The sequence below is a fragment of the Heterocephalus glaber genome, unplaced genomic scaffold (assembly GCF_053883595.1).
Source record: "Heterocephalus glaber isolate CG9 unplaced genomic scaffold, H.glaber_assembly_v1.0 deba00001463, whole genome shotgun sequence".
In the NCBI taxonomy this organism is placed as follows: Eukaryota; Metazoa; Chordata; class Mammalia; order Rodentia; family Bathyergidae; genus Heterocephalus; species Heterocephalus glaber.
In genome coordinates this window covers 9,555,068-9,569,932 of record NW_028258310.1, presented here as the reverse complement: position 1 = coordinate 9,569,932, position 14,865 = coordinate 9,555,068, and the positions used below count along the sequence as shown (strand labels likewise).

General features: G+C 40.2%; 1 pseudogene; it reads right to left on the bottom strand.

Moving 5' to 3' along the window:
- Positions 1–7,194: 7,194 nt before the first annotated feature.
- Positions 7,195–10,362, bottom strand: LOC101699240 (replication factor C subunit 1 pseudogene; annotated as a pseudogene).
- Between the last annotated feature and the right edge of the window lie 4,503 nt (positions 10,363–14,865).

Here is a 14,865-nt window from a genome sequence, read left to right as displayed (position 1 = left end):
CTTGTGGAATGATTGCTTTTCAGAGGTGTCTTCTAGATATAGCTTGTGTTTGGCTACTTTATTTTCCTTATACCAGGTAGGAAAATGACTCTGAGGCTATTTTATTTTCTTTATACCAGGAAGGAAAACTAATTAGATCAATCACAAAAGACATAGTCAGCAATACCATAGCATCAAGCACAGCTTAGAAAATGACAATTTGTGGTAGTTATTAATCTATCAATTTTAACTATGTGAGTTAAATTAAAACTGAGGACCAACCTAACATAAGTTTATAATGAATAAGCTCTTCAATATAGCAGCTTGCCCCTTCAGGTGGGGAGTTAAAAGGAGTTGGGGAGGGAGGGACAGGTAGAAAGAACAGGTAAGATTAGCAGTGAGGCCCAAAGAGACAGAAAGATCACACAAACTCTAAGAAGTTGTTAAAGGCAAGAGAAAATGGCAGAATGAAAGAACAAAGATGTGAATAGAATCACTTAACAGCCACAGGGAGGGAAGATACCAAATTTACTTTCCTTTAAACCTACTGATAATCAACAGAAGGAAAAAAAGAAGAAAAAAACAATAAGGGAGAAATCTGAATTCAGTGCAGAAAGGAACAAATGGGGAGATGAGGAGCAAGGTGGGACAGCAAGAGAATGAGTGAGAGGGAAAAAAAGATAAAAGAAAAAAAAGTAAAACTTTGAAGAGTAGAGAGAAAGTAAAAATTAAGAATTGAAAATAGGAGAAAAAATTTTTTTTCTTTTTTGCAAATAGCACTAGAAATTATGGGCCTCCTTCAGGGTATGTCTCTGCTGTCACAGTAGGCAACGTAGGAATCCATGTGCATATACGAGTCAATGTGTCTCAGCAAGCCAGCAGCAGACCAAGTACAGTGGTCTGATGTGCCTTTATTGTAGAGATTCTCTTTAGTTTTCTGCTGAGCTTCAGTTTTCATCGAGGAGCCTGAGAAGCCATCTTTCTGTTACTAACTTCTGCTCTATCTTGTGACACTCAGGACAAGGGTCTTTATAATCTCCTGTGCCTCCGTAGTGTGGGACCAGGTAGCAGAAAAGCCAGAAGGCCAGAGGCACATGGTGGTGGTGGTGGGATTGAGACTTGAAAGGCTAAGCAGACCTCACTATGGCATGGGTGGGGCCTGGGACAGCCATGTAGCTTCAAGCTGCTCCTCTCACGTAGCCAGTCCATCTTAGAAAGAGTTGGATGGGGGTTGGGCTGCAAGATGCCCAACACCCCGGACCTCACCGTGGTGTGGGCAGGGCCTGGGACAGGCACGTAGCTTCAAGCTGCTCCTCTCACCTAGACAGTCCAGCTTTGGCCCTTACCATTTTTAAGAAATCTTTGTTTTCATGGTCTCTATCCACGATCCTGTCTTCTATATCTGATATTCTATCTTCAGATTCCCTTAATCTGCTGTGGATACTTTCAATAGAGTTTTTGATCTCCTGAATATCTGTTTGAATCTGTTTCATGGATTCCATTTCTTTCTTATGTTGGGCAATCATTGTTTCCATTTCTTTCTTATGCTGGGTATTCATGGCTTCCAGCATGTTTCTGAGCTCATCTACTTTTTTTTCTGTTTCTGTTCTAGATGCTCTAATCATGTCTTTCACTCTGCTCACCATGTCTGTATTTATCTGGGAGATTATTTCTGCTTTGAATTTTTCTAGAGCTTCATTCATCTGTTTTGTTACTTCCTGTGCTATCAGTTCAGGGTGTTCAGGTGGTTGGTTATTGGATTTTTCCATCTCATTTCCCCCAGGATTTACCCTTGGTGGGGTGGAAGTCTGAGTTTATGCCTTGCTTAAATATCTTCTCATTTTTGTTTTTGGTACTGTCCTTGGTTTATCTCCTGGGTTGATAGTTTGAAATTGCTTATTGTAAGTATCTTTGTTACTTCTAATTTGAACCCTTATGGAATGATTGCTTCTCTGAGGTGTCTTCCAGATATAGCTGGTCTTTAAGTTTTGAGTCTCTAATGACTCTAAGGCTATCTCATTTTCCTTATACTAGGGAGGTTCACTGACTAGATCAATAACAACACCTTAGACCAATTGATACAATCAGCAACACCATTGCATCAAGTATATCTTAGAAAATGACATTTTGTGGTAGTTATTAATCTATCACCTTTAGCTGTGTGAATTAAATCAAGATCGAGGACCAACCCAAAATATAGTGAATAAATTCTTCAATATGACAACTTTACCTTTTGGGATGGGGAGTTAGAAGGGGTTGGGAAGGGAGGGATAGATAGGTAGAAGGATAGGGGAAGATTAGCAGTGAGGCCAGAGGACACAGGTGAGAAGGAAAAAGAGAATAATAGGAAAATAAAGAACTCCAAATGAGGGCCAAAACAGGGACAAAAAGGGAAGTTGAACAATGTGGAGAGCAAGAGATTGAGTGTAAGAGAGAGAGAGAAAGGAAAGAGAAAAGAAAGAAGAAAAGAGGAAAAAAAGGAAAAAAGGGAGAAAAATAAATATTTGCAAAGAGTAGGAAAAAAATTAAAGATAAGAGGAGAAAAAGAGAAAAAACCCAATAATACTAATTTTGGAAATAAAAAATAAAAATGAAGATGAAGGTCCCCTTTCAGGGTATGTCTCTGTTGTCACAATAGACAAGGTGGGTAGCAGGGTGGAGATATAAGTCAATTAGTCTCAGCAAGCCAGTCACAGACCTGTGAGATTCAGGGAGATTTCTGGCTGCAAGTCCCAAGTTGAGCTCTCTGTCCTTCTATAGGGTTGAACTCTGCAGGGTTGTATTGCAGGTTCCAGCTGCTCTTCCCCTGAAGATAGTCCCAGTCCTGATGGGAGGTGATAATGACTCCAACTCACCCAGTACAGTGGTCTGATGGTCTGGTGTCCTCTGCAACTCTGTAGTGTGGAACCAGGTGGCAGTACAGAGAAGAGGCCAGAGGATGGAGGTGGGATGGGGGGGTGTTCCAGTAGTGGATTGCTGCTGGGGCACAGGCTGGATCGGCATATTCCACGAGACTTGTGACCTTGCTACGGGGTCTGCAGACTTCTGCCTTAGGTGAACTTGAAGTCTGGTTTTGAGACTCATTTACGTGTCTTCTCATTTCAACAGATGTAGCCTGCTCTGCCTTTGTTGAGGCTACTTTTTGCTCACCCAGATGTCTTCAATTCTCAGTGATCCACAGAGCTGCCTTTTCTCTGCTGCTCACCAGTATACTAATTCCTAGGTTCAGAAAGGTGACCTTCTGGATCCCTGAGCTCACCTGTTGTCTGGGTGGGCTTCTTGCTGGGGCTTGTGCACACTTGGGATGATATCCAGGTGTGCCACTCACTAGGGCCCCTATGTAGCTGTTGTCTGGGAGGGTCTTTGGCTGGGGGCTGTGCACCCCAGTTCCTGTTGTGTGAGCAAGCTTCTGGCTAGGATATCACACACTTATTGATGGTATTGGGGTGAACCTCTGGCTGTTGCTTGTATGCCTGTGCAGCTCTTTTCCAGGTGGGCCCTTGGCTTGTGTCAGTGTGCCTGAGCCTCTGGCATCAGGGTGGAGCCCTGGGTGTGATCTGCTTCAGCCATGCTGCTTTGGTCCACACTTCTGCTCCTCCAACTAAGGTGGTCTGGTGTGCCTTTATTGCAGAGATTTTCTTCACTTTTCTGGTGGGCCTTAATTTTCATCAGGGGGCCTCAGAGAGGCCCTCTTTCTGTTGTTCACTTCTACTCTATCTTCTCAAGCTCAGAACAATGTCCTTTATGACCCCTGCAACTCTGTGGTGTGGATCCAGATAATTGCTCGGCACAGCCAGGGTGGGGGTAGGGGATGTTCTGGCACCTGCATGGCTCACCTCCTCTGTGCTCTGGGGTGGTGGTATGGCAGCCCAAGAGGCTCACATTCCTATTACAGTCTTGTGAACCAGTTCTCCAGGCTTATGAGCCAACTGGTCAGGTAGTGTCACAAAACAATCTCACTTCTCTGATGCCAAAATCTATATTAGTTAGGGTTCTTTAGAAGAACAGATTCAAAATAAAGTACATGTGTAATTATACCAAGGATTTTAATAAATATATTTATAGTTATACCAGGGTTATAGTGTCTGAAGTAGAACAGTCCCAATGGCTGTCTGCCTGATCAGAGATGGATAAGTCCAAAATGGCTGTCTGCATGGTGGAGAACCAGAGGATCTACTATCAGTTGACGGTAAAAGGCATAGAAACTCACTGCAGAGTCCCCATTGTAAGTCTATTTTGGAAAGCCAGAGTCTGTGGTGGAAGGCTGAAACGTCTGTGTTTGAAAAAAGTCTGTGTTGGAAGCCTAAAGGAAGTTGAGAATAAGGCCCAAAGGCAATGGCAAAGAGATATTACACAGAGACACCCACATGCACAGAGACACCCACAATTTACTAATCTGCTAGGTTGTTCTTGCTCAAGTCAAGCTGATATATAACAATTAATTATCAGAGGATCTCTTCCTGATTGTATGAATACTGTGTTTGGGTAGGGTCTGTGATCCAGAATGTTCTGAATTTCTCTATTGGATGGTCTTGTTTTGCATTCTTCTTGAGTGCAGCAGTCTTTTAAATAGTTTCTGATTTATTACATCTGGAGTTTGTCCATAAATTGTTGCTAAATTTGTGTGCAAGCATTTCTATTTCACCATACTGCAACATAACTCCTTAGAATTTGTCCATTTTATCTAGCTTATCCAATTTGTTATTGTTTAATTATTCATGGTACTTTATGTACATAACCCTTTATCTTTCACTTATAATTCTTTTTATTGTTTTTAAAATTTATGTAAAACTTGTTTTATTGCATGTATTTAACATGCTGTTTTGATATATGTATAGATAGCTAATTGATAACTATAGCCAATTGACATATCTGTAATCTCATAGAGTTACTTTTTTTTAACCTTTTGTGGTAAGATCAGCTAAGATCTACTCTCTTAAAAATTTCCATTATGAAATTCAAAATGCTAATATTCATGCTGTACCTTAGCTTTCTAAACATACTGATCCCATATAATTGCAACTTTACCATTTGACCTAGCTTTTACCACCACTCCTCTCTTCCTTGTAACCATTATTGTACCTTCTGTTTCTATGTATATGACCTTTTGTTAGATCCCACATCGGGAGATCATGCAGTATTTTTATTTTGTTTCTGGCTTATTTAACTTAGCATAATTTCCTCTGGAGTCACCAAGGAAAATACCACATAGTCAAACATTGCCTGGGAGAATGCTTTACTCATGTAGGGGAGAGACAGAGAAAGATAAACTCCCATAGTGGTCATTAGTGCCTTGTGGCTAGTGAATCGGGAGTGATGAGAGGCTTGAAATCTCTCAAGTCTTTCTTGAGCACATGTATGGTCCTGGACATATGCTTAGTTTTCTACATTTCAAGAACCTGTCAGTACTTTTCAAAGCCCTTATTCTCCAAAGCATCATATTCCATTTCCTTTTCTTCCATGCTTTTTTATTAGTCTACTGATTTCTCTGACACTTTTCTATTGCCTCAGGAAGCAGTGACCAAAACATCAGCAAAGATCCTCTATAGTATCTTTGGCATTTACTGACCTCCAAATTAGGTGAGGTAAGGACAAGACTATTGAGGTAGCTGAGTATGGTGGTGAACATCTGTAATCCCAGCACTCTGGAGGCTAAGGTAGGAGGATCACAGCATGAGGCTAGCCTGAGCAAGTTAGTAAGTTCAAGGCCAGCCAAGACTACATCAGGAGAATATCTCAACAAAAACAGAAACAGAGACAAAAAACCAAGTCAAACCAACAACAACAACAACAAAAAGACTATTGAGCTGGACATTCAAGGAACTGCTAGACAGATTAAAACAAAAACTTACATTCTTTTGTGAATGAGGTCTGCTCTATTCTCTTTGGTACTAGGAATGTGTGTTATCTTCAAGGCCAACACTGAGCTGGTCAGCAGGGGAGAGTATTATAGTAAGCTAAATTCGACAAAGCTCAGTGTTCATATTGAGATTCAGCCTTTTTATTTTGAGTAGGCACTCCCCAGGTTGCTACAGGAGTTTTTGTTAGTTTTCCAGAGTACTGAAATTTTTTTCCAGTTTTTTTTATTGCTTTATGAAGGAGCAGACTGTAAGTTTCTTACTTGCCATTTTTGCTAACATGTAGGGTCTTTTATTTTTAATTTGGTAAATTCTTACTTTGTAGAAGAGTGAAATTAAGTTGAGAAAGTCTGTGACTGTAACTTCTAAATTTGGCAAAATGTTCAAATAGCCATAATCAGAGATAACTTGTTTGATGAATTGGGCTTATAAAATATTTTAAAAAGTAAACTACCTTGTATAATGTAAAAAGGACAAGACTTTAGAAGATAATAACTTGAAACATTTGCATATTTAAAAAACATTTAGAATTAAGAATATCTTTCTCCTTCTCCTCCTCCCCTTCTTCTTCTTCTCCTCCTTCTCCTTCTTCTACTCTTTCTTCTTCTTGGATTTAACCTAGGGCCATTGTAGTGAGCTATATCCCCAACTCTTTTTTTATTTTTTTATTTTGAGATAGGGTCTCACCAAGTCACTAAGTAATTCTGGCTGCATTCCAACTTGTGATTCTCCTGTCCAAGTCTCCCAGAGTGCTGGGATTAGAGATGTGTGCTTGCAATGCCTAGAAAGAGTATTTTTATTTTAGAAAGATGTCTTTACTGTGTAAATCAGCATTTGGAGGAACATAATTTTCTCAATTAAAAATTTGGTCTACAGAGAATTGTCAACTGAAGGTGTCAGAATTTTAAATTCTTAACCACATAAATCAGTGTCAGGAAATTTCTATTTTTAAATTTTATTTATTTATTTATAGAATAACTACCTTTTCAAAAAGTCAGCATTGGTCCAATAAAAGCTATGAGGGTAACTTCTTCAGCCTGTAAAAGATGCCTTGCTACCAGTGTTCTTGGGTTTGTTACTGCAAACTAAAATCTGACTGCAAAGCCCATATGTAGTTTCTAGATATAATGAGACACAGTCATTTTGAAGCACAACAATCTAATTATATTGGCAGGTGACAGTGGAGGACCAAAGCAGTCTGTCAACCTCTATAAGAAGTGTACGTGAGCCTTTGGTTTATATCCTGCTAACTGTACCGCCCTGTACAAAGGAGTCACCAGGTCATCCCATGATGACAAATGTGGTTCCTGTGGAAAAACAATGAGACTGGTCAGGAGGTGAGTAAGACATGGCTGTTGGTAGTGAAAATGGTTTCATTTCTTTAAACTTTTTCCTTTTCCTTTTCTGGACTCCTTATCTTTTTCTGCTTTTGAGGGCTTTGAAGATTTTGTCTTTTTCTTGATCATAGCATTGGTCTCTATAGCATCTTGGTCTTTCTCATCAGACTGGGAGTCATCTTCATGTAACTCTTCATTGCAGTTAGAATCCAGCATTGGGCCTGTGCTGGATCTTGGTGTCTTTATTACCTGAAGTGAATATGGGGTAAGATGGGCCTCCTTATTGTAAGCTCTTGTGAAGGCCGCTTTCACCTTGGGATCCAGTCTGGAAAAAGGATTGGGTTTACCACCCCAGATGCTAATTTCCATGGTATTCTCAAAGTCTTCTTTCATCAAATAATATGTGTCCATAAGTGCAACCACATCCTGTACTTCTACCCCTTGCAAAATCAAGGGCTGGACAAGTGGATCTCTTATGTGCGAGAGGTAATCCATGTTCACAATCCTTTTGCTGGAGTAAGTTCTAAGACTCCTGCATGATTTGGTCATGTTTCCCTGTTGATGAGTGCTTCCCCAGTCAGGTTGGGAAGGTGGGAAACTGGTTCATGTACCCCCTCATCAACTCTCCAGGAAGAATACTGGCATAAATGGCCTGTGTGGGCAGAAGACTCCAATTCTGCTTGCTCCAGATCTGGCTGTCCACTAGGTCCCCATCACATATGCTATCTGCTGCTCAGCTCAAGCACACTTAGTGCTTTTTCAGGTCATACCCTGCAGCTAAAGGCTTTGCATGGAGATTGTTCTCCTGGACAAAGAGGGGTACAATAAAATAGTCATGAAAAAAGAGATTCGATTTGTCTCTTAGTGACATATGAGCAGTCTCCACTCCAGATGCAAATACTTTCTGGGTAACATCAAAAGGGGCCAGTTTGATATCCTTTTCAGCCTGATGAGAATCAGCCTTGGCCTGGTCATACATTAATGCCTTACTTTGTGCACACCACGTAATCAGATTGTGTAAAACCTGTCTAATATCTTGATTGGCTCCCAAGATTATTTCATTCATAGCTGGATGGGGAATCTTTAAACCCTCTTTAAATGCAATAGACATCATAGTACCCTTAATCTGTTCAACTCGAGGTCTTGGAAAATAAAGATCGAAACAATAATGAACCAAAGAGTGAAACTTGGGATGATTTCTATCATTGCACATACAAAAAATGGGAATTTTAGTATGTTTTATCAAGCCAAATAATTCCTGAATCCCTCCTCTGTCCTCAGTGCCCCCCATGCTGTCCACTTCATCCATGATGAGGGTGTGCTTTGTACTTACTGAAGCCACTGCTCCACTTGAATAAAAGCCTTTGACGTTGGTATTATTCAGTGATTCAGCAACAATCACCTTCAAACTGTTCTTATTTCGTGTGTCATTTGCATTTAGTTCCACATAGCTACATCCTGATTCCTGACACGAGAGAAGCTGTGGCAGTCTTGCCAGCACCTGGAGGGCCTGAGAGTAATGCTGGTTTAAAACTAGAGCCATCATCTTTGCCAGCAAATTTACCAAACTTTGCTGCATGTTTTTTCTCATCAGGAGAAGTTTTGTGCCAGTTTCGGAGCCAGCAGAGCAGTTTGTTGGCACAGCCCTGGTTGCCTTGCTGTCCAATGATGGTCTTGAGCGAAGTTGGCTTATATTTATCCATCCAGAGCACTGTCCACGTTGCTTTCACTGCTCTCATCAGCCAACTCCCTAGGTCTACTGTCATCATTTGTTTCCTTGGCCACCTGCTCCTTGAAGTCCAGGCCTCTCTGAAACACATTTGTTACCTCTGTTTCCTTTTTCATTGTCTTTGTAGAGCTGTCCCTTTTAGGAGTCTGCTTGTTCTTTTTAGATTCTGATTCCTTCTTATTTGGACTAATTTTTCTTTTTCCTTGGTTATTTTTTTGGTGAGTTCTCTCCAATTTGACTTTCCTTTCTCCATCTCAACTTCAACTGTTATTTCATACTTGGACTTCTTGCCTGGCATAGTTCAAATCAGATTCGATAGGGCATCTTTATCAATAATTTTTGTCTCCAAGGCTGCTGCCTTGTCACTCTTGGACTGTCCACTGTCATAACCCATGACAAGGTAGCTTGTTTTCTTGATGATATTTCCATAACATCCCTCCCATAAAGTTCAATTAGAGACTTGGCTTCATCTTGCTCAAAGTATTCCAGCACTCCTGTGATCACAAATGTAAGACCTTCCAAGCAATTTTCAGCTCCCTTTGGTATTTCCTTAGAGCCCAGAGTTTTGGGACCTTCTAGATTTAAGTAGCTTTGATAACTTGATAATTAGTACATTTCTTTTCAGTCTTCTGGACTAGTGGACTCTTTGTTAGCTGGAGAAATTTTGGTTTTCTTAGGAGTTTTTTTTCTCTCCTTTTAATTCAGTGGCATTTTCTTTTCTCTTTGAAGGCACAGGCTTTGTTTCTTTATAGGAACTCTCTTTTGTTTTCATGAGTGCCAGCTTAGAACTAGCCTTCCGAGAAGAGGAATGTTGTGGTGGTTCTTTTGAGCTTTCACACTTAGTTTCCTTATTAGGATTGTAGTTTTCTCTCTTTTGAAAATTTTTCTTTTGGAGGATATTTATGTTTTTCTGCTTTACTTAAATTGGCTTGGACAGATGAAAATGTTTCTCCCTCTTTGGTGTCCTTTTGGGCCTTTTTGGTCTTGGGTTCCTCATCCAACATGGCTAATGTTCTGGTAAACTCTTCCTCTTCACGCAGTTGCCTTTCCAGCTCTGCATCTTCATCAAGTTGTAATTGCTTGGCAATGACTTCATCATTTAATCTGGAATCATCTGTGTTTTGTGAAGGCTCTTTTCTTTTGCTTGCCACCATTTTATCTGATCTTTGGGCACTTCCAGTTCCAAAATAATCCAGCACTGATGTGGGTGTGAGTTTTATTGGTGATAAAGGCTTATTTTTGTTCTTTGTATTTTCTTCACTCTTCTTCATGTTAGATGTCCTGAGGTATTTGTAGATACTCCATTCTCTTTGTAAGAGCTATTTACCTTAATTTCCTTTATTTCTTTTTTTGCTTTTAAAGTTTCTTCAGCAGACTTTGTTTTCTCATTCTTCTTTACTGTTTCACTTACAAACTTCTTTGCACTTGGTACAACTCCAAAGAATTTCCAAATGTTCATTGCAGCCCCAGGAGGAAGGAGCAGGTCAACAGGCCAGCGGCCTGGGCAATCTTTTAGCAGGGATTGGGATCCATTGGTGCCAACAACTTCTCCCACAAAGTGGAAGAAGCCAGTGTCAGGCAACTTTTATGAAAATAGTAACAGTACTATAATCTTTTCTTTTTTAAAATATTTTTGGTACTGGAGATCGAACTCGGGACCTTGCACTTGTGAGGCAGGCAGTGGAACCACTGAGCTAAATCCCTCATTAACAGTAATATAATCATATTGAGAAAATACACTCCTTAGGGAAAAAAATACTAGTTACATGTCACCTTAGTTTTCTAAGACTGATAGCGAATGACCAGAAACTGGGTGGCTTACAAAAACAGAAATATATTCTTGCATAGACCTGGAAGCTAGAAGTTCAAAATCAAAGTTTTGGCCAGGGCCATGTTTTCTCAGAAAGCTCTAGAGAAGAATCCTGTGTAGTCTCTTTTTGCTTCCAGTGGTTGCTGGCAACCTTTGGCTTTCCTTAGCTTGGGGATGTGTCACTCCAGTCTCAGTCCCCATCTTCACAGGGCCATATCTTCTATGTGTCTATGTCTCTGAGTCTAAATTTTCCTCTTTTTATAAGGACATTGGTCCTTATAGGACTTGGAATTGAGACTATTTTAATCTAGTATAAATTTATAGTAATTGAATAATACTTATAAAAACCCTAATTCCAAGTAAGATCACATTCATAGAAATGGATTTTTTGAAAACATGTTTCAATCTAGTATATATAATATTTTAAACATATGTAGCTGAGGACACTGTTATATTCTTGGGTGTATGTCAAGAAAATTTATTTTGTTTATATTATTTTTAATGTTTAAGTAATCAGTACAGTTAACATTTTTGCTTTAAAATATATAAATATCTTTTCTTTTAGAAACAATTTCTTTTGAGTCATTTGTGGGAAAATGGATGACTTTGAGATTATAGCATTAAGTGAAATAAATCAGACACAGAAGCTTAAATATCACATGGTTTCTCTTATATGAAAAACCCAAAATATAAATACTGTAAAGAGCAAAATAAAAGATAGGTAACAGGACATAGGGAAATAGATCTTTTTTCAAATGGGAAGGGGATCAAGCGATAGGGGAAGGATGGAGGGAGAAGGGGATGAAAAAAAGAATCGAGATGTGGTATGTACATGTACCAACTCCCCACAAGGAATGTAATCATTAAGTGCTGTAATCACCTACTAATAAAATAAAAACGTAAGAGTAGCATTATTAATATGTAATTCACACACCATATAATTTATCCATTTAAGTGTAAAATTCAATATAGCATTGTGCAACTATCACATTTTGATTACAGAATACCTTCATCTTCCCTGAAATAAGCAACAGCTATTCTCCCTATTCTCTTTGACCCCAGTCTTAAGCAACCAGTAATCTACATCTTACCTATACTGATTTTCCTGTTCTTGATATTTTGTATCAATAGGATCATATTTTTTCTTCTGGTACTAGGCATTGAACTCAGGATCTTGTGCTTGTCAGGCAGATGCAGTGCCACTGAGCTACATCCCTGGCTGGTATCATATAATTTATAGTCTTTTGTGTCTTTTTCTCTTAGCATAATATTGCTAAGGTTCATTTATATTTAGCATATACAGTATTTTATTTCTTTTTATTGTTAAATAATAGTCCTTTGTAGGAACAAACCACATTTTATATTGTCACTCATGAATTGATGGCCATTTGGATTTTTTCTACTTTTTGGCTATGATGAATAATTCTGCTTGATTTTTCATGTCCATTAGCGTTTGTTTTATATAGTTGAGTGCACCCGTATTTGGTTTTATCTCTTCCTCTTGGATTGTTCCCTTGACAAGTATGTAGTGACCTTCTTTGTCTCTCCTGATTGGTCTTTGTAGGGAGCAGGGAACGGGGACATTACTAGAACCTCTGCAAGTCCTAGTCCTAAGTCCTAGTCTCCTGAGAACCATGGCAGCATAAGGCAGATTAATTTATTGTACAGGAAAGGTAGAAAAAATGAGACTTGGAGAAGCTGAGCTTTGGGCCTGATCAGTGCTGCTCTGGGCAGCAAAGACAAAAGCCCCCGAGCTTGCAGCACCTTTTATTCAGTACCTAGGGAGAAACAAATGTAACAGATAATGGGAGTGGCAGAATTCCTAGATCAATGAGGAGCTATGCAGATGAAGATTTGGTTCCTCCCAGGGTGTCTCCTGCAGATGTGGTTTTGCCCAGGAGCATCACAGCATCATGGGATCATGGAGGTCTCAGTTGTGACCAGAGGCCAAGGTGGAATCATGTCTGGAAATGCTAGCTGGCCTGTAGGCAGGAGAACTAGGCCTGATCAAATGATTTTTCCCTAAAATTATGTAGCATTGATCCCAACAGGTCTTGGCTCGAAATGCACTTTTTTTGCAAATAGAATATCTACTGTTGCTTTTTTCCAGGTTCTTACATGTAGTATTATTTTTCATCCTTTGACTTTCAGTCTATGAATTTCCTTTTGGGTTAAATGTATTTTTTATTTTTGGCATATGGGGATCTTGTTTCTTGATTCGTTCTGCCAATCTCTTTCTTTTTATTGCTGAATTGAGACCATTCACAGTGATGCTTCTAACTGATAAGTATCCTTGCCATATTGTTTTCCTCTTGTTGGTTCCCTTTCTTTCCCTTCTATCTAATTGCTTTCCTTGCCTAGTTGATTCATTCTATTAGGACTCTTGGAATTGTCTTCAGTATCTGTTTCAAAGCTTTTTGGAGTGCTGCTTTTGTGGTCATGAATTTTTTCAGGTGTTTTTTAATCATGGGCATATCTTATTTTTCCATCAATTTTGAAAGATAACTTTGCAAGGTACTAGGTGGTGTAAGACCGAGGGCCTTACCAAATGCTCCAAGGAGCTGACTGCAGCGAAGAACATCCGGGAAGGAACACACCACCAGACAAGTTGGAAAGTAAAACAGACCTTGATCTGTCCAGAGGGCACTCCCAAAGCAAAGTAGCTTAGAGAGGCGACTAGCCCAGAGTCCAAGGCTCTTTTTATAGGGGGTTACAGGGGAAGTTAACAGGCAAAATTTACAGAAGAGGAACAAAGGTTAGTGGTCAGCTAACATGTACTGATGGTCAGCAGATGTTTGTAGATTGTTCTATAGATAGCGGTGTCTGGAACATCAGTTTTGAACAAAGAGTTGAGTAATTTACTTTGGGACCTTATGGCTGATACAGATCTTATCTAGTGTCCCAGAACTGACAAGCATCTTTATCTAGTTACATTCAATCACAGTTGGGGCTAGGGGAGTTTTATGATTATAGAGTTATGCAGTCCCACAGTGGGAGGTTATTTTCTTTAGGACTTGAAATACTTCACTCCAGAAAAAAAGATGGTGAAGGGGTGAGTGCCAGCAACACAGATTCTCTAAGACAAAATACCCAGAATCTGGAAATTAACATCTCAGAGAGCAAACTGAGTGAGTGAAGGGCACAAGGAAACAGAGGAGAAGAAAACAGGATCCATTACTGCAGAAGAAATCTCTCACTGACCCAGAGGGAGATCACACTGTTCAGGGCAGCTGCACTGTGGGGGTAGATAATGAAAGCAATTTTGCTATACACTGTGTAATGGAGACTGGATTGGATCAAAAGAATTTTATGAAATCAGAGACAGCAGTGGGAACACAAGCATCTGCTTCCTGAGTGGCCCCTCCCAGAGTCAACAATTGATGAGTGAGGGAGAACACAGTTGCTGAGTAGAGCAGGTGGGTGTCACTATTTTATGTCAAAAATCTCAGGGTGTGCTCCAAATAGCTCCAGGGCCACCTCACTGTCAACACCCCAGAGTGGAAGAGGGAAGAACTCCCTCACAGTAGACTGCAGGCAGCTGGATCATAGACTGAGAGTAATGCTGCTGAGAAGTGGAGACCTTAGCCCTAGCCACTAAGAAATAGAGGTGCCTCCCTGCTCTGCAATCAGAGATGCAGGATGAGCCAGCATTTTGGACTTCAACAGGAAGGGGACACTCCCACCCTGCCCCAGACAAGCGGAAGGGAAGCAACTTTAGCCAGCCTGGACAAGGACCCCCTCCCCATACAACCTTGGAACTAGTCAGTGGAATGTAACTGAGTAAGCAGCAGGGTCCTGGAGGGACACAATGTGCTGACCTAGGAGCAGCCTCAGGCTGGCTTCAATGGAGGGTGCCAAAACAGCTAAGAGACTGGTGTGGAAATGGCCTCAGTGGGGAGATGTGAGGTGCCCAAGGAATTTTATTGTTTTCCTTTTTATTTGACTGCTGGATTTGATTTCTGTTATCTGCCTGGTTTTTGTTTTGTGTGTGTGTGTGTGTGTGTGTGTGTGTGTGTGTGTGTGGTTTGGGGTTTTTTCCCTTAATTTTGTTCTGTTCTATTCATCCTCTTTCTCTCTCCCCAGCTATCTCTCTTGATTCTATATTTTCACGTCAGTGAACAGTATCTCCTGTCTTTCTGGTTTACCTCAGTA